Genomic DNA, 20,664 nt, shown 5'->3' on the forward strand with positions numbered 1-20,664 from the left:
TAGTGGGATTGCTGGGTCATATGGTAGTTCTATTTTTAGTTTTTTTTTTACCTTTCTCCCAAGCTTTTATTAAAATACTCATAAAGATTTTTTAAAAAGACAAGACTGCACAGACCAATTACTAAGCATACAGAAACATGATATTCAAACATCATTAAAATGACAGAAATCTTTTAAGATCTGCTTCCCATCTCAGTCTAAATCAAGGATCTGGCATTGTCCTCAAGGAACTAACCACAAATAACTCAGTGCATGCCTAATAGCTTTCTTTGTGTTCTCTTTGTTGGTCCAGCTACTTGCTTTATAATTCTTCCTTACCTGAATGACATTATTAGCAATAGAAAACACACAAATATTACCGTAGTAATTAGCTAATTATTAAAAGCTGATTATCAGCTATATTTATCGTATAATTTAATTTCATCTGTGTCTTTGTAATTTTACTTTTACATACAAAATTTACCACCAAATATGTATCTCTGGCTCCCTAATATATAAAATACTTGTGGAAGAAAAAACATTTGATGACGTACATAAAATCACAAACACAGTAATTGGACCATAGTTAACACTAATTCAGAACAGAGGAATTTATGCTCATTTATAAGTGATTATATAAAGGAAGAGAAAATGGGTTAGGTAACAAAATGATACTAAATTTTTTATATGAACAAATTACATGAATCCCAAGTTCTTAAAAAAGTTTATGTTCTATTTTCAGTTTTTTAAGGAACCTCCATACTCTTCTCCATAGTGGCTGTATCAATTTACATTCCCACCAACAGTGCAAGAGGGTTCCCTTTTCTCCACACCCTTTCCAGCATTTATTTTCTGGTGATGGCCATTCTGACTGGTGTGAGGTAACACCTCATTGCAGTTTTCATTTGCATTTCTCTAATGATTAGTGATGTGGAGCATTCTTTCGTGTGTTTGTTGGCAATCTGTATGTCTTCTTTGGAGAAATGTCTGTTTAGGTCTTCTGTCCATTTTTGGATTGGGTTGTTTGTTTTTTTGACATTGAGCTGCATGAGCTGCTTGTAAATTTTGGAAATTAGTCTTTTCTCAGTCGCTTCATTTGGAAATGTTTTCTCCCATTCTGAGGGTTGTCTTTCAGTCTTATTTATGGTTTCCTTTGCTGTGCAAAAGCTTTTAAGTTTCATTAGGCCCCATTTTGTTTATTTTTGTTTTTATTTCCATTTCTCTAGGAGGTGGGTCAAAAAGGATCTTGCTGTGATTTATGTCATAGAGTGTTCTGCCTATCTTTTCCTCTAAGAGTTTTATAGTGTCAGGTCTTACATTTAGGTCTTTAATCCATTTTGAGTTTATTTTTGTTTATGGTGTTAGGGAGTGTTCTAATTTCATTCCTTTACATGTACCTGTCCACTTTTCCCAGCACCACTTATTGAAGAGGCTGTCTTTTCTCCACTGTATATTCTTGCCTCCTTTATCAAAAATGAGGTAACCATATGTGCGTGGGTTTATCTCTGAGCTTTCTATCCTGTTCCATTGATCTATATTTCTGTTTTTGTGCCAGTACCATACTGTCTTGCTTACTGTACCTTTGTAGTATAGTCTGAAGTCAGGGAGCCTGATTTCTCCAATTCCATTTTTCTTTCTCAAGATTGCTTTGGCTATTCAGGGCTTTTTTTGTATCCATGCAACTTGTGAAATTTTTGGTTCTAGTTCTGTGAAGAATGCCATTGGTAGTTTGATACGGATTGCATTGAATCTGTAGATTGCTTTGGGTAGCATAGTCATTTCCACAACATTGATTCTTCCAATCCAAGAATGGTATATCTCTCCATCTATTTGTATCATCTTTAATTTCTTCCATCAGTGTCTTATAGTTTTCTACGTGCAGGTCTTTTGTCTCCTTAGGTAGATTTATTTCTAGGTATTTTATTCTTTTTGTTGCAATGGTAAATGGGAGTGTTTCCTTAACTTCTCTTTCAGATTTTTCATCATTAGTGTATAGGAATGCAAGAGATTTCTGTGCATTAATTTTGTATCCTGCTACTTTACCAAATTCACTGATTAGCTCTAGTAGTTTTCTGGTAGTGTCTTTAGGATTCTCTCTATATAGTATCATGTCATCTGCAATCAGTGACAGCTTTACTTCTTTTCAAATTTGGATTCCTTTTATTTCCTTTTCTTCTCTGATTGCTGTGGCTAAGACTTCCAAAACTATGTTGAATAATAGTGGTGAGAGTGGGCAACCTTGGTCTTGTTCCTGATCTTAGAGGAAATGGTTTCAGTTTTTCACCATTGAGAATGATGTTGGCTGTGGGTTTGTCATATATGGCCTTTATAATGTTGAGGTAAGTTCCCTCTATGCCTACTTTCTGGAGAGTTTTTATCATAAATGGGTGTTGAATTTTGTCAAAAGCTTTTTGTGCATCTATTGAGATCATCATATGTTTTTTATCCTTCATTTTGTTAATATGGTGTATCACATTGATTGATTTGCATATACTGAAGAATCCTTGCATCCTGGGATAAACCCTGCCTGATCATGGTATATGATCCTTTTAATGTGCTGTTGGATACTGTTTGCTAGTATTTTGTTGAGGATTTTTGCATCTATGTTCATCAATGATATTGGCCTGTAGTTTTCTTCCTTTGTGACATCTTTGTCTGGTTTTGGTATCAGGGTGATGGTGGCCTCGTAGAATGAGTTTGGGAGTGTTCCTCCCTCTGCTATATTTTGGAAGAGTTTGAGAAGGATAGGTGTTAGATCTTCTCTAAATGTTTGATAGAATTCTCCTGTGAAGCCATCTGGTCCTGGGCTTTTGTTTGTTGGAAGATTTTGAATCACAGTCTCAATTTCAGTGCTTGCAATTGGTCTGTTTATATTTTCTATTGCTTCCTGGTTCAGTCTCAGAAGGTTGTGCTTTTCTAAGAATTTGTCCGTGTCTTCCAGGTTGTCCATTTTAATGGCATGCAGTTGCTTGTAGTAATCTCACATGATCCTTTGTATTTCTGCAGTGTCAGTTGTTACTTCTCCTTTTTCATTTCTAATTCTATTGATTTGAGTCTTCCTTTTTTTCTTGATGAGTCTGGCTAATGGTTTATCAATTCTGTTTATTTTCTCAAAGAACCAGCTTTTAGTTTTATTGATCTTTGCTATCATTTCCTTCATTTCTTTTTCATTTATTTCTGATCTGATCTTTATTATTTCTTTTCTTGTGCTACATTTGGGGGTTTTTTATACTCCTTTCTCTAAGTGCTTTAGGTGTAAGGTTAGGTTGTTTATTTGAGATATTTCTTGATTCTTGAGGTAGGATTGTATTGTTATAAACTTCCCTCTTAGAACTGCTTTTGCTGCATCCCATAGGTTTTGGGTCGTCGTGTTTTCATTGTCATTTGTTTCTAGGTATTTTTTTATTTCATCTTTGATTTCTTCAGTGATCTCATGGTTATTAAGTAGTGTATTGTTTAGCCTCCATGTGTTTGTATTTTTTACTGATTTTTTCCATTGATATCTAGCCTCATAGTGCTGTGGTTGGGAAAGATACTTGATAAGATTTCAATTTTCTTAACTTTGCCGAGGCTTGATTTGTGACCCAAGATATGATGTATCCTGGAGAATGTCCCATGAGCACTTGAAAAGGATCTGTATTCTGTTGTTTTTGAATGGAATGTCCTATAAATATCAATTTAGTCCATCCTGTTTAATGTATCATTTAAAGCTTGTGTTTCCTTATTTATTTTCATTTTGGATGATCTGTCCATTGGTGAAAGTGGGGTGTTAAAGCCCCCTCCTATGATTGTGTTACTGTCAATTTCCCCTCTTATGGCTGTTGTCATTTGCCTTATGTATTGAGGTGCTCTTATGTTGAGTGCATTAATATTTACAATTGTTATATCTTCTTCTTGGCTTGATCATTATGTAGTGTCCTTCTTTGTCTCTTGTAATAGTCTTTGTTTTAAAGTCTATTTTGTCTGATATGAGAACTGCTACTCCAGCGTTCTTTTGATTTCCATTTGCATGGAATATCTTTTTCTATCCCCTCACTTTCAGTCTGTATGTGTCCCTAGGTCTGAAGTGGGTCTCTTGTAGTCAGCATATATATGGGTCTTGTTTTCGTATCCATTTAGCCAGTCTATGTCTTTTGGTTGGAGCATTTAATCCATTTATACTTAAGGTAATTATCGATATGTATGTTCCTATTACCATTTTCTTAATTGTTTTGGGTTTGTTATTGTAGGTCTTTTCCTTCTATTGTGTTCCCTGGCTAGAGAAGTTCCTTTAGCATTTGTTGTAAAGCTGGTTTGGTGGTGCTGAATTCTCTTAGCTTTTGCTTGTCTGTAAAGCTTTTAATTTCTCCGTCAAATCTGAATGAGATCCTTGCTGGGTAATCTTGGTTGTAGGTTTTCTTCTACATCACTTTAAATGTGTCCTGCCACTCCCTTCTGGCTTGCAGAATTTCTGCTGAAAGTTCAGCTGTTAACCTTATAGGAATTCCCTATGTGTTATTTGTTGTTTTCCCCTTGCTGCTTTTAATATTTGGGTATTTTAATATTTAATATTTGTTCTTTGTTTTTAATTTTTGATAGTTTGATTAATATGTGTTTGGCATGTTTCTCCTTGGATTTATTCTGTATGGGACTCTGTGTTTCCTGGACTTGATTAACTATTTCCTTTCCCATATTAGGGATGTTTTCAAGTATAATCTCTTCAAATATTTTCTCAGTCCCTTTCTTTTTCTCTTCTTTTTCTGGGACCCCTATAATTCGAATGTTGGTGTGTTTAGTGTTGTCCGAGAGGTCTCTGAGACTGTCCTCAATTCTTTTCATTCTTTTTTCTTTATTCTGCTCTGCATTAAAATTTCCACTATTTTATCTTGCAGGTCACTTATCCATTCTTCTGCCTCATTTATTCTGCTATTGATTCCTTCTAGAGAATTTTTAATTCCATTTATTGCGTTGTTCATCATTGTTTACTCTTTACTTCTTCTAGGTCCTTGTTAAATGTGTCTGGTATTTTCTCCATTCTATTTCCAAGATTTGATCATCTTTCGTATTATTACTCTGAATGCTTTTTCAGGTAGACTGCGTATTTCCTATTCATTTGTTTGGTCTGGTGGATTTTTACCTTGCTCCTTCATCTGCTGTGTGTTTCTGTGTCTTCTCATTTGCTTAACTTACTGTATTTGGGTCTCCTTTTCACAGGCTGCAGGTTCATAGTTCCTGTTGTTTTTGGTGTCTGCCCCCAGTGGCTAAGGTTGTTTCAGTGGGTTGTGTGGCTTCCTGGGGGAGGGAACTGGTGCCTGTGTTCTGGTTGATGAGGCTGCATCTTGTCTTTCTGGTGGGCAGCTCTGCATCTGGTCATGTGTTTTGGGGTGTCTGTGACCTTATTATGATTTTAGGCAGCCTCTCTGATAATGAGTTTTGTTGTGTTCCTGTCTTGCTAGTTGTTTGGCATCAGTGTCCAGCACTGTAGCTTGCTGGTCATTGAATGGAGCTGGGTCTTAGCGTTGAGATGGAGACCTCTGGTAGAGCTTTTGCCGTTTGATATTACATGGAGCCGGGAGTTCTCTGGTGGACAAATGTCCTAAACTCGGCTCTCCAACCTCAGAGGCTCAGGCCTGACACCCGGCTGGAGCAACAAGACTCTGTCAGCCACACGGCTCAGAAGTAATGGAGAAAAAAAAGAAGGAAAGCAGAAAATAAAATAAAATAAAAGTTATTAAAATAAAAAATAATTATTAAAAATAAAAAAAATTTTTAAAGTAATAAAGAAAAAGAAAGAGGAGAGCAACCAAACCAAAAAACAAATCCACCAATGATAACAAGCGCTAAAAGCTATACTAAAAAAGAAAAAACAAAAAACAAACAAAAAAACCAGACAGACAGAACCCTAGGACAAATGGTGAAAGCAAAGCTATACAGACAAAATCACACAAAGAAGCATACAGATACACACTCACAAAAAGAGAAAAAGGAAAAGAATATATATATATCTTTGCTCCCAAAGTCCACAGCCTCAATTTTAGGATGATTCGTTGTGTATTCAGGTATTCCACAGATGCAGGGTACATCAAGTTGATTGTGGAGATTTAATCCGCTGCTCCTGAGGCTGCTGGGAGAGATTTCTCTTTCTCTTCTTTGTTCGCACACAGCTCCTGGGGTTCATCTTTGGATTTGGCCTCGCCTCTGCGTAAAGGTCACCTGAGGGCGTCTGTTCTTCACTCGGACAGGACGGGGTTAAAGGAGCAGCTGATTTGGGGGCTCTGGCTCACTCAGGCCGTGGGGAGGGAGGGGTACGGAATGCGGGGCGAGCCTGTGGCGGCAGAGGCCAGTGTGACGTTGCAGCAGCCTGAGGTGCGCCGTGCGTTCTCCCGGTAAAGTTGTCCCTGGATCATGGGACCCTGGCAGTGGCGGGCTGCATAGGCTCCCGAGAGGGGAGGTGTGGAGAGTGACCTGTGCTTGCACACAGGCTTCTTGGTGGCTGCAGCAGCAGCCTTAGCGTCTCATGCCCGTCTCTGGGGTCCGCACTGATAACCATGGATCGCACCCATCTCTGGAGCTTGTTTAAGCGGTGCTCTGAATCCCCTCTCATTGCGCACCCCAAAACAGTGGTCTCTTGCCTCTTCGGCAGCTCCAGACTTTTTCCTGGACTCCCTCCTGGCTGGCTGTGGTGCACTAACCCCTTCAGGCTGTGTTCACGCAGCCGAACCCCAGTCCTCTCCCTGGGATCCGACCTCTGAAGCCCGAGCCTCAGCTCCAGCGCCCGCCCGCACCAGTGGGTGAGCAGACAAGCCTCTCGGTCTGGTGAGTGCTGGTCGGCACCGGTCCTTTGCGGGAATCTCTCCGCTTTACCCTCCGCACCCTGTTGCTGTGCTCTCCTCCGTGGCTCCGAAGCTTCCCCCCCTCCGCCCCCTGCAGTCTCCGCCAGTGAAGGGGCTTCTGGTGTGTGGAAACCTTTCCTCCTTCACAGCTCCCTCCCACTGGTGCAGGTCCCATCCCTATTCTTTTGTCTCTGTTTATTCTCTTTTCTTTTGCCCTACCCAGGTACGTGGGGAGTTTCTTGCCTTTTGGGAGGTCTGAGGTCTTCTGCCAGCATTCAGTAGGTGTTCTGTAGGAGTTGTTCCACATGTAGATGTATTTCTGTTGTATTTGTGGGGAGGAAGGCGATCTCCACTTCTTACTCCTCCCCCATCTTGAAGGTCTCCCCTAAGGTGAGTTTTTAACGTTCTTTTAATGCTGTTTGATTGGGCCGTCAGAGTGTACAAACAGTTCCCAAATGCTGTCCCTTCCCTATGTAGAGTGTTTTAAAGGGAAACTCATAACTCATGAAAGGAAAAATTCCCCTCCACTTGCGGAGGCATTCCCCTCCTCCTCGTGGACAGGGCAGCCTGGAGGGGCAGAGGGGTCTTCCTGGGGCTGGACACCTGTTCTTACCACCTGGCAGGAGACTCTGCTCAGAGAGCAGTCCCCCTTTGTACTATAGGCTGGATTAAATCACAACCCAGCTGGAGACTGGCGATACCCACAGCTGCGGTGGCAAGAAGGTGCCAGGAAGGACGAGAGCGTTTGTTTCCCAAGGAGGGAAGGAGCGAGCTGGCTGGGTGAGGAGTCCTGTTTCTTTGATAACTGAGAACCGTCCTCTTAGAGATGGCCACTCGCTTTCAAAACAAAAAGAAGCTTGTAACTGTAAAAGGCTATGATGAGTTTCCTGCTCCCCCACCTTTTAGAGGCAAAACCTATTTATGAAGCTTTATTAAGTGCAAATAAGCCCCTCAGCTTCAAAGGAGAAGCAGCAGCTGCTGAAGATGTGGTCATTTGCATATAAATGACATAATTTCAACTCAGAGAAGAATATTGAAAAATATACATGTCGACAATGGAATCCTGATAGATTCACACATATTAAGGTCAGATATTGTAATTTTTAAGGCTGCTGCATGCTGATGACTGCATCCCACCACACATTCAATTCTGTTTGGGTTATATGAATTTTATCTTCTATGAAATGGAAGATTTTTATTATGAATTAATTAGACTACATTATTTTTTCTAAACATGAGAACATTTAGGTCAATAAGCTAAATGCTCTACAAATGCATAGGCTGTGTGACAGCCAAAGTTACCAACTTCAAACTTGGTTTTCTGTACAGCTAACAAAGAGGGTTGTATGCCCAGGGGTCTCCTGGGGAAGAGACAGTGGTGCTTTCTCTGCTTTTATTCTGTCCTCTACAGGGTCAACCTTCCTTTGAAGGGTGAAAGGAAGCTCCAGTTTCCATATTCTAAAAAGTTTTTCCAACAGCCTGGCTAAAAGATTAGTGGAGAAATTACTGTGACCTAGAGATCCCTGAAAATTTGCCAAGTACCCACCATATGCCCTTGCCCCATGGCCTGTGGCTTAAGGGTCACAGCTGGTGAGAAACAGATCCTGGAATCATCTGCCCTGCTTCCAGGCAAGTGTCCCGCATGCTCTCTGGAGGAAGGAGATGGGTTCCTTTGAGATTTGCCCCAAATTTTGGCCCTGCATCAGTCTAGTGCTTATCGGCTCCTTCCCCACCTGCAAAATAGAGCTTGTTTAGAAACTGCTTGCTGTATATGGGCTGCTGGGAAGGCCAGAGAAAAAGATAGTAGCACCTTCAGCTTGCCAGCCAGTCCACAGTCCCCTCAGGGAGGACATCTTCCTGTAAATGATGATCCCTTAAGGGGTAACTTCAGATTCTCTTATAGAAAAGTAGTATCTTGTGATCCTTTAAGTAACAGACTTTATTCATATCGATTCAGCCTTTGATCATTGCATTATTTATTCATTAAATAAGTCAGGTAACTAATTCTCAACATATTTTTAAAACTTACAAGTTAATATTTATTGGATGAGAAAAGTCCTTGGTATACACATCCTTTTTAAAAGAGAGAAGGATGACTAATAAATAATTAAATAGCTAGCAGGGAAAAAGAAAAATTTAGAAACTCACCATAGAGATATTTTTCATAGAGAACTTTAGAGCCTTTAGAGAACTCTATTATGCTAACTTGAAAAAAGAATCTCAATGTTGATTTGCTGAAGTATTCGATATATTCCTCGTAAAGAGGTATATATAAAGCTTTGGGTTTTTTTTTTTGGCTGCATGGCACGGCTTGTGGGATCACAGTCCCCGACCAGGGATTGAACCCGGGCCATGGCAGTGAAAGCCCAGAATCCTAACCACTAGGCCACCAGGGAACTCCCCAAATCTTTAGGTTTGATAAAGATTTTAAAACTATAAATTCTAAAAAGCTTAGTCCTGGTAATTGATCAGATTATACACATAGAAGATGATTATATTATCCAAAGTTTGACATCCCAGGATTAGAGAAGGGTGATTAAACCACCCAAGGGTAGATCCAGGTATTGTGAGTCCTGAAGCGTATTCAATTTGGAGGACTCTCTTTAAGAAAAAAAAAAAAAAAAAAAATCACTGATACAAAATTGAGTACAAAGTGAATATTTAAGTGGAGAGAAAAACACAACAAATTATAAATTTAAAAAAGGAACACATTGTAAGCCTTACAAAAGCCACAAAACTAACCTACGTTAATTGATTAACTGGCTACAACTCTATGACACTTTCCCTACAATTGACTACCTACCTGTTCAGTCTATCCTTTAATGTGGTTGATAAAAATCCATTTTTTATTAATGATAGTTTTTAAAAGTTTACTTCATCTTTACAATATGTTATATATAATGTCATGTAAAGTTTTAGGATCATTATCAAACTGGTGAAAGCCTCTACTTCTTTCATACATGAGCTGTGAAATGTCAGGGAATTTTAAGTTTTCCTGTAGAGCAACTGATCCTAAATACTTTCACATGTTCCTGCCACCTTGGGCCACAGAACACATTGGTTTCTATTGCAATGTGCTCTTGGGCACTGCACTGTTGTGTCGCTGAAACAGTGTTTATAGAAGGTGTCCCTATATCAAGACAGTTAGCATTAATCTTGACTACACACAGAATTGACCGTAAAAGAGATAATTAAATGTACTTCCAATTCAACTGACCTGGGTGAAGGGAAAGAATCTATTAGAAGAGCTCTGCGGGGCAGAAGTCGAGACACAAATGTAGAGAACAAACGTATGGACACCAAGGGGCGAAAGCAGGGTGGTGGTGGTGGTAGTGTGATGAATTGGGAGATTGGGATTGACATGTATACACTTATGTGTATAAAATGGATGACTAATAAGAACCTGCAGTATAATAAAACAAACAAACAACAAAACAACTAATACTAAACTTTCTTTGGGTTATTTGTATGGAAATATGTTAATGTTTCAGACATTACATGAAATTTCTAAAAATCTTATATGTTCTGGTATAATGTTATAAGTCATAATTCTAGTTATTACTTTAAAATGTATATCTCAGAAATAACTAAATTTCCTTGTCAATTGCATTTTTATGAACTTTCATCAAATCTTTAACCGTGGTCATTTTTAAGTCTTTTGTCACCCAGACAGTTCTGGGTGTACTCTGATGCTTTTGCAAAAATGTTCCTATAAAAGGGTTTCATCTTCAAGGAATTCATGGAAAAGACTCTGACAAGTACAGGTTTCTGGTAACCGACTATACTGCTGAACTGAATGAATAAGCATTTTCAGAACTCTAATGGAAAACTGATGAATTCATAAAAGTGCTAACAAAAGATCAAGATGAAAAAATAATTAATTACATGGGACTGAGTGAACTGATGAGCATGATTATAATTTTTGTGACTTTCTGTTTGAATAAAAAAAAGAAATCCCCTCCCTCCCCCCTAAAAAGGAGAGCTCTGCAGAAAGCTTTCTAGGCCCTTGCTGCCTTTGGTCAGTCTGGTGGTTCTTATACACCTAGTCGTGGCTGATTTTCAAGGCACATTTTCTGGGATGAGAGGAGAGGGGCTGTAAAAGCAGAAGACAGGTGAACATTTTCCCTCTGGTAGCACAAGCCCCTGAAAATTAAAAATATAAATGCTATTCCCTAAGTTCACAAAAACAATACCCTCCAGACTCCCTCCTACCAGCATTCTCTGTATGCCAATTCAGTTCTTCCAGAGTAGAATTTAAACCAGAAAATGCCACGAGAAATAGAAAGTTAAGAGCCCAGGTGGATGCAATTCTCTCTGGGGTGTGATTGACTGAACACATCCAATTCTCTGGTGGATCAATGGTCATCATCTTTCGGCAGAGCTTTGCTAAAAGCAGCACCTCCCAGAGATGCCAGAGAGGAAATGGACACTTTGATCTGTCCTAGACAGAAGAGGAAGTGGGTAGTTTAGATTGCTGAAAAACAGTTTGAGGTGAGCTTCTAGTTCCATAGAAATTCATCTGTGCCTCTAGATAGCACATAAGCCTATTGGAAAGCTTCTTCAATTCAAGCAGTTAATAATTTATCAAGTCTTGTAGCTTAAGGGATACAATTTTCAAAATTATTGTACTGAGGGAATCATAAATCCCACCAAGAGGAAGGTTGTAGTCCAGATATTTTATTTTAGATTTCCATCCAGGGTGCATTATGACACTCCACATGAAAGTCAAATCGTCCATGTAAAACGGTTTCCAGGTGATAAGTTTACCCCAAGGGGTCCAGTAAAGTAATACATTCAGAGTTATATCTGACTTTCACAATCTATAAAGACTAGTTATCAATTTTTTGAAAGATTTGATAAGCAGGAAGAAAAAAATAGCTTATGGATGCTGACATTTGTCTCATTAATGGGAGCAGCATAAGAAGTACAAGCTCCTTCTGGATTTGGCTGTAAATACACCACTGACATACATTTTGGAAAGTTGCTGTTTTGTGCTGGTGGGAATGTATTTGTCTAACCTTGCCCTGACTCTAATAGACATAAGGAAGCAGTGATATTACTGTCAGCCACATTCAGCTTTTTAAAACAGGGGCACCTGCTCTGCCAATATCTGCCGGGTTCCAGCCCACTGCATATTAAATATTATGTTCAAGCAACACTATCTGGCCTAGTGGAAGTTTTATTAGGAAATAATTCTCCTGTTTCTCTTGGTGAAGGGAAGGAAAAAAACCCACTTCACCCAAAAGGATTCCAAGGAATAATTAATGTTTCTTCCATCCTCAGAATAGGAATGCTGCTGCCTTCTCTAGTGATTCATGTGGAAGACACAACCCCACATGGCAAGGGCAGAACTAATCAACATACTAGAAACAGGCAAGAGGCGCAAGTACTAATTAATCACCAGTTTGAGTGTCGCCTGTCATTGCATCATTCTTTGTACTGTAAGGCAATATTTCCATAACTTACTCCCTTGTCACCAGGGAAAGAGAACTAGATTTTTTTTTTTTTCTGGAAGATTGATAGGTTTGCTGAAGATGCTTATTAAAACAATAATAGTAATAACCAAGTGCTGAATTTTGCTTGGCTTTGGTTAAACTCTCTAGTTTAAAGTGAATTCCCTTGAGGATGCTGACTGCCCAAACTGCAGGAGAAATTCTTTGAGCATCATCGCTTGAGCTCATGGGGTGAAATACAAGACATGGGTGGGTACACTGTTCACTCGTGCAGAACTTATGACTAAACCCATTCTTCAAAAACTCACCGTGCACTTGAACAGAAGTATACTGCAGGGATACTTCATTTATCTAGCTAGCACCATCCGGAAGTGGGTTGTTTTCCCTAAAAGTAAATCGTTCCCAAATGATATTTAAATTTTAATCCATTCAGTGTAAGCACATTGCATTTTAGCATTTCTACGATAATTGCATACTTGCCTACCTTTTATTTATTTTTTATTTTTTTAACATCTTTATTGGAGTAGAATTGTTTTACAATGGTGTGTTAGTTTCTGCTTTATAACAGAGTGAATCAGCTATGCATATACATACATCCCCATATCTCCTCCCTCTGGCATCTCCCTCCCACCCTCCCTATCCCACCCCTCTAGGGGGTCACAAAGCATGGAGCTGATCTCCCTGTGCTATGCAGCTGCTTCCCACTAGCTATCTGTTTTACATTTGGTAGTATATATAAGTCCATGCCACTCTCTCACTTCATCCCAGCTTACCCTTCCCCCTCCCCGTGTCCTCAAGTCCATTCTCTACGTCTGTGTCTTTATTCCTATCCTGCCCCTAGGTTCTTCAGAACCTCCCCCCTTTTTTTTTAGATTCCATATATATGTGTTAGCATATGGTATTTGTTTTTCTCTTTCTAACTTACATCATTCTGTATGACAGACACTGGGTCCATCTACCTCACTACAAATAACTCAATTTTGTTTCTTTTTATGGCTGAGTAATATTCCATTGTATATATGTGCTACATCTTCTTTATCCATTCATCTGTCAGTGGACACTTAGATTGCTTCCATGTCCTGGCTATTGTAAATAGAGCTGCAATGAACATTGTGGTACATGACTCTTTTTGAATTATGGTTTTCTCAGGGTATATGCCCAGTAGTGGGATTGCTGTGTCGTATGGTAGTTCTATTTTTAGTTTTTTAAGGAACCTCCATACTGTTCTCCATAGTGGCTGTATCAGTTTACAATGGAGCAAAGACAGCCTCTTCAATAAGTGGTGCTGGGAAAACTGGACCACTACATGTAAAAGAATGAAATTAGAACACTCCCTAACACCATACAGAAAAATAAACTCAAAATGGATTAAAGACCTAAATGTAAGGCCAGGCACTATAAAACTCTTAGAGGAAAACATAGGCAGAACACTCTATGACATAAATCACAGCAAGATCCTTTTTGACCCACCTCCTAGAGAAATTGAAATAAAAACAAAAATAAACAAATTGGACCTAATGAAACTTAAAAGCTTGTGCACAGCAAAGGAAACCATAAACAAATTGAAAAGACAACCCTCAGCATGGGAGAAAATATTTGCAAACGAAGCAACTGACAAAAGATTAATCGTCAAAATTTACAGGCAGCTCATGCAGCTCAATATCAAATAAACAAACAACCCAATCCAAAAATGGGCAGAAGACCTAAATAGACATTTCTCCAAAGAAGATGTACAGATTGCCAACAAACACATGAAAGGATGCTCCACATCGCTAATTAGAGAAATGCAAATCAAAACTGCAATGAGGTATCACCTCGAATGGCCATCATCAAAAAATCTACAAACAATAAATGCTGGAGAGGGTGTGGAGAAAAGGGAACCCTCTTGCACCGTTGGTGGGAATTGCCTACCTTTTAGATTTGAGTGAACACCTACTTTTTCTTTGTGAAAATGAATTCTTGTTACTGGTCACCACCCAGCAGTGGCTGCTCGGTCTGCTGGGCCACATATGGCTCTTCGTCTGTGGCTTTCAGCCTCCTCCTTTGCTTGAACATTTCCTTCTCCCGCTCACCCACTGTGTGCCGCCCTGTAAATCCCCCTCACCACTTCTAATCAGACAAGGCAGGATTTTGCAGGTGAGACAGAGCACGGGTTTTGGAGCCTAACATTTTAGGGTGAATTCCAGCTCCACCACTTACTTCCTGTGTGAACTTGAACAATTAATTTCCTCAGTTTTCTCACTTATAAAATTGAGAAGAAATACTTGTCTAGGGTTGTTGTGAGATGGAAGGATGTGGGTACAGAACTTGGCACAGACTTCTGCGGGCCGCAGCTTACCACGAGGTATCCCGAAAAGTGAGGTGTTTCTAAGAGAGGACCTGGGGCTTTGTAGCAGATCAGTGGACAGTCGGGGGGATGTTTTCACTCACTATGTGTTCATTGCTGGTCACTGGAGTGCTGACCTTTCCAGCACCTCACCCCCAAAGACATGGACACACAGACCATTGCTGTGCCAGGTGATTTAAAGCAGCACCATCCAGCATCCTCTTTGTGCCTTTTTTGTTCATCTATCTATATAAATAAAGTTAAGTTTTTGGTTTTTTTCTATTTCCCATTACATGGGAAGGATTGAGCAGATTTCACCAGACTTGAAGGCCTGACTTTGCATATGGGCTGTATAGAATGCCAGGTCAGTTGTCCTCAGACTTGAGCTGCACCAGTATTGCCTGAAAGGCTCATTAAAACACAGATTCCTGGGCCTCACTCACAAGGTTTCTGATTCAGTAGGTCTGGGGTGGGACATGAGATGCACCTGCCTAACCACTTCCCAAGTAAAGCTGATGCTGACGTGGCTGGTCTATGGACCATGCTCTGAGAACCTCTGCCTTGGGTGAGCCAAAGTAGAGTGGGTGGTGTTGATCCGCAATCAGCCAACCACACACACTTCTCCTCTATGGGCTAACAATTCTCCAGAGACAGCTGGAAAGCCACCTAGTCCTCCTAAAGCAGCAGTCCCCAACCTTTTTGGCACCAGGGACCAGTTTCTTTTTTTTTTTTTGCAGTACGCGGGCCTCTCTCTGTTGTGGCCTCTCTTGTTGCGGAGCACAGGCTCCGGACATGCAGGCTCAGCGGCCACGGCTCACGGGCCCAGCCGCTCCGCGGCATGTGGGATCCTCCCGCACCGGGGCACAAACCCACGTCCCCTGCATCGGCAGGCGGACTCTCAACCACTGTGCCACCAGGGAAGCCCAAGGGGCCAGTTTCGTGGAAGACAATTTTTCCATGGACGGGGAGGGGCGGGAGGTGGGGGATGGTTCAGGCGGTAATGCGAGCGATGGGGAGCCATGGGGGGTGATGGGGAGTGGCAGACAAGCTTCGCTTGCTTGCCCGCCGCTCACCTCCTGCTGTGCAGCCCGGTTCCTAACAGGCCGAGGACCAGTACCAGTCCCTGGCCTGGGGGTTGGGGACCCCAGTACTAAAGTAAAGCCTGCTCTTAGAAGCAAGTGGTTTTTTGCAACTTGATCCCTGAAAAGAGTATGACAGAGGTGAGGTGCAAGGCAGATTTTCTTGTAGCTTTAATTCCTTTCCACACCCCATTGTCTAGTGAATGCAAATACCTGAGGCAGTGCCTTACGTTCTCTTATTTCCTCCCCTAAATCCACAGTGGCTGAAAAAGTTCGGGGTTTGAGTGGGGGTTGTGGTCTGAATTATTAGCTCTTGGATAAGGTGAGACCCATTCAAATTGTTCTTAATTTCCCACTGCACACTTGAGTTGAGAAGGAAGCAATTTTGTCACTATTTGCAAGTCAGAAATAGTGCTCACAAAATATTTAATTGAGATAACGCAAATCACATGTCCAAAATCCAAATCACACATACTTAATTGAAATGGAAATAGCTGTGTGAGACCTGGTCTCAGTGTCCTGACATTGCAGGTGAGGGTGTTTCTGGGAACTCTGCCAGACCCAAAGAGGAGAGCTATAGTCACGGGCCAGGCTTATCCTACTTGTGTCTGTGTGAGGCCTGAGGAGAAAAGTGGGGCAGTGAGAAATCCTGGGTTAGAGTGCGGATGGTCAGTGTGAGAGAAGCCAAGGAACTGTTAGGAACAGGGATAACGAATTTTCAAATTAAATGTGTGATGTATTGTTGTATAACCCCTAATTTTAGAATGAGCCTGCTGCAGTCACTACTCTGTATTACCAGGGCTCACAGGGGTGGTCTCCATGGGACGAGAGAGGGGAGTAGCCCAAGAGGGGAGCAGCCCACATATCAGGTGAAGCGATGGCAGGCCTGGGAGGTTAGTGAGAGAGGCGACTCAGCAGAGGCCCAGGGATTTGCAGAGATCCTCTGGGGCAGTCACTGGACTTCCCATAGCTTGTGGCCCCAAGACTTGAGGTGTTTTCATTTAAACAGTAAAGAAAAAAGTGGCCTAGCAAGGGGACACCCAAGTGACAGATTCCTGGGTAACCTGAGGTTATAGGAAGATTCTGAAATCAACAACTCTGGTTGGTTTTGCCCCATTCCTTTTTCAGACTTCTCCAATCTAAAGATAGTGTGTTCATTGCAACAATATTTCCAAGTGGCTGCTGGGGCCTGGCCGTGTGCCAGATGCTGAGGAAACCTTGGGGACCATAATGCAGGCCTTCATCTCTAGGAGCTTGTTTTCTTGGTTCCCCCCCATGTCTTCTTTTCCTCCAAAGCCCAGTTCCATCACATCTGCAGTGCAATTCCACCTTCCTCTTCTGTGCTCTCACCAATGACCCACTCCCAAAGCCTGGGGTATTCACCCATTTATTAAACAACTGTGTGCCAGGCACTGTTTGGGGCAACGGGGGACTCAGTAGTGAAGAAAAGAGACAAAAATCTCTTGCCTTCTTGAAAGAGACAATCAATAGGATAAAATAAAGCAAAGACACAATTTGTAAAACTTCAGTAAGTTAGGCAGTGATGAAGAAAAAATGAAGCAGGGAGGGGAATAGAAGGAGTCTGGAGTGGGGTTTAATGGACCAGCCAGGGCAGGGGCTCTTTGAGAAGGTCTGAACTTAGCCAGGGAGAAAAGGCAAGTACAGAAGCCTGAGGTAGAAGCTCACTCCTGGAGCCTGAGGAAGAGTGGGGGGGCAGGCCACAGTGGCAGAAGGTAGAAGCCGATGCAGGAGGGAAAAGCAGGAGATGAGGTCGAGTGGGGCAGGCTGGGAAGAGACCGGGTATGTCTTGCAGCACCTAGTAAGGCCCTGGCTTTGCTCTGCACCATGTGGGAAGTCATAGTAGGGTTCTGAGCTGAGGGGTGGCCCAGCATGTCTTAGTTTTAGCAGGGTCACGCTGGCTGCAGTGTGGGGAATGGGCTGAAGGAGAGCAAGTGAGAATAATTAGGAGGCTATGGCAGAATCTAGGCAAAAAATGACGGTGGCCTGAACCAGTCTGTGATGGTGGAGATGGTGAGAAGTGGTCAAATCCAGGATGTATTTTTAAGGTAGAGCCAACAGGATTTGTTGACAGATTATGAGATACGAGAGAAAGAAAGAACCCAAAGAACCTCAATAGATATTTTTCCAAAGAGGATGTACAAAAGACCAACAGGTACATGACAAGGTGCTCGATATCACTAATCATCCGGGAAATGCAAATCAAAACCACAATTACCTATCACCACACACCTGTCAGAATGGCTATCATCAAAAAGTCAAGAAGTAACAAGTGTTGGCAAGGATGTGAAGAAAAGGGAAACTTGTGCACTTGGTGGGAACGTAAATTGGTGCAGCCACTCTAGAAAACAGTATGGAAATTCTTCAAGAAATTAAAAATAGAACTACCATGTGATCCAGCTATTCCACTTCTAGGTAGATATCCGAGGGAAATGAAATCACTATCTTGAAAGGATATCCGTATCCCTGTGTTTGTTGCAGCATTATTTACAATCGCCAAGACATGGAAACAATCTAAATGTCCACCAATAAATGAATGGTTAAAGAGAATTTGGTATATTTTCAGACGTAATGGAATATTAGTCAGCCATGAGAAAGAAGGAAATCCTGCCATTTGCAACAACATGGGTGGAACTTGAGGGCATTATGCTAAGTGAAACAGGACAGACGAAGACAAATACTGTATGATCTCCCTTATATGTGGAATCTGAAAGAAAAATCAAACTCATAGAAACGGAGAGTACATAGGTGGTTGCCCAGGCGGAAGAGTGGGGGAAATGGGAGAAGGTGGTCAAAGGGTACAAACTTCCAGTTATAGAATGAGTAAGTTCTGGTTGTGCTAATGTACAGCATGGTGACTCTGTTAATAATACCATATTATATACTTGAAAGTTGCTGAGAGTAGAACTTAAAAGTTCTCACCACAGAAGAAAAAGGTAACTATGTAAGGTGATGGATGTGTAATCATTTCCTAAAATATACATTTATCAAATCATCACGTTGTACACCTTTAACTTACACACTGTTACATGTCAATTATATCTCACTAAAGGTGGGAGGAGAAGGACCTAAAGATGACAAGTGTCTTGACCTGAGCAATTAGAAGAAAGGGTCACTATTTATTAAAACAGAGGAGACTGCAGGAGGAGCAGATGGGAAGATTTTGAGCTTGATTTTGGACCAGTTAGAGATTGAGAAGCCCATTAAACATCTAAGTGGAGATGTCAAATAGCCAAGTGGATATGTGACTGGAGCTCAGGAGAGAAGTCCAGATTTAAATTTGGGAGTAATTGTAATGACCCACCACGGACTTAAGCTGGGAAAAGAGGACATGAGGGGTTTGAGAGTCAGTGAAAGGGGGAAAGGATCAGTTGATTTGGAGCCGGGGAGCCACTACCACATAGAGCCACAGGAGAAGCAATGTACTCGGAAGAGCAAGTGTCAGCACGAAGTAAGGAGCATTCAGAAAAGAAGCGGAGGATCAAATAGAGGGATATTGCTGCCAACTGACTGAATTCCAGGGAGCACAGAGGAAGAGCTTCAGGGGAAAAGGAAAGGTGGGAGACGGGGTCAGAAAATGTGACGTACTGGACTTAATGTGCATGAAGTGTCCAGGGGATGAGGAACGATCGCTGAGTTTCGGGCCTCTCTTGGGGAAAGAGGTAAACAGGGATAAAGCTGGGCGGAGACCCGACTGCTGTTCCCAAGGCCCGAGGGAGAGGCGTGGATGTGAGTGCGCATGCGCACGGGGAGGGGCGTGGCCAGGAGCGTCCTCCTTGCTCCCGAGCTCCCTTCGTCCCAGTTCGTTTCAACTCTTACGCTGCGCAGGCAGGTTGTATTCGTTCCATCTCAGCCTCCGGTCGGGGCTCTTTTCCTGCTGGACCGGTTGACTGCAGGCTCCCCAGGCGTCTGTCTGAGCTGGGGCTCCTCTTCCACCTGCCCTGCTTTGGAAACACCAACCTTATAAAGATTCACACAGGCACTGCGCTCTAGCCTTCTTCAAGATCCCAAAAGTAAAGATGCATTTGGGACTCGAAGGATTGCCCAGTGTGTTCCCGAACCAAGCTCATCTTTCATAATCTGTAACATTTCTGTCAACATATCCTTTCTCTCATGTCCACGCCCTTAACCAGCCATAAATGATGCCAGACTTTTTAAGGCCAGTGTTTTGCGTTCCTTATTTTTAATTTTTAAAAAGAGTTAAAGTCAACTTTCTTCTTTGTGGCCTTTTTTCTTTTTTAATTCCTTTATGTCTATAAGATTGATGCTTTCTGTGATAAAAAGGCTTCCCTTGTCCTCTTCTAGCACTTGGAATCATTTATTTTCCAACAATTTCTCTGGGGGCCTTCTCCTATCTGAGGACAGTGGTCTGACCACAGCCTTTCAACCGCCTGGGGTTTCCACCCTCTTGCCCACATTGTCTGTACTCCTCTTCCTGACCACCGACTTGGTACTGGCTCTCCAGGACTGCGTGGTCTTTGAGCTATACAAGATGCAAAAAAGTCACCCAGCAGAAGAAAGAAATGAGAAGACGGAGTTTGATTTACTGCACACCCAAGAATGAGGGTGAACAGAAAAGACTCATTGCACGGGACTCTGTCATATCTAAAATACAAGGGCAATTAGAAGGACAGAGAGAAGAGACCCCTTCAGTGGCCTGGTTATTCTCTCTAGAGATGCAGTCTTTTTTAGTTATTATTTACAGCTCTGCCAACAGTTTTCCTGTCAGAGATTCCAGGGTGGAATGAAACTAATAATTATCAAATGTTCATTAGCAGCTACCACAAAGTTGGCTCAGAGCAAGTGATTGCTGGGTTCTGGTTTTTAGTTTTCTTCTAACACATGAACACAGAATTTGGTCATCCTGACCAGCAGGCAGCTGGGCCTGCACCTGGCTTCTGCCACGCTCTTCAGAAAGCATCTGTTACAGATCACGGAGGAATACATCTCTCACGATGTGCTGTGCATTGTTTCCTCACTTTGGTCACATCCCCTTT

General features: G+C 41.7%; 1 pseudogene; it reads right to left on the bottom strand.

Moving 5' to 3' along the window:
• LOC136793559 (peptidyl-prolyl cis-trans isomerase G-like) overlaps positions 1-19,408 on the bottom strand; it is a 33,950-nt pseudogene extending 14,542 nt beyond the window's left edge.
• Positions 19,409-20,664: the final 1,256 nt, after the last annotated feature.

Source organism: Kogia breviceps, chromosome 1 (genome assembly GCF_026419965.1).
Source record: "Kogia breviceps isolate mKogBre1 chromosome 1, mKogBre1 haplotype 1, whole genome shotgun sequence".
NCBI lineage: Eukaryota > Metazoa > Chordata > Mammalia > Artiodactyla > Physeteridae > Kogia > Kogia breviceps.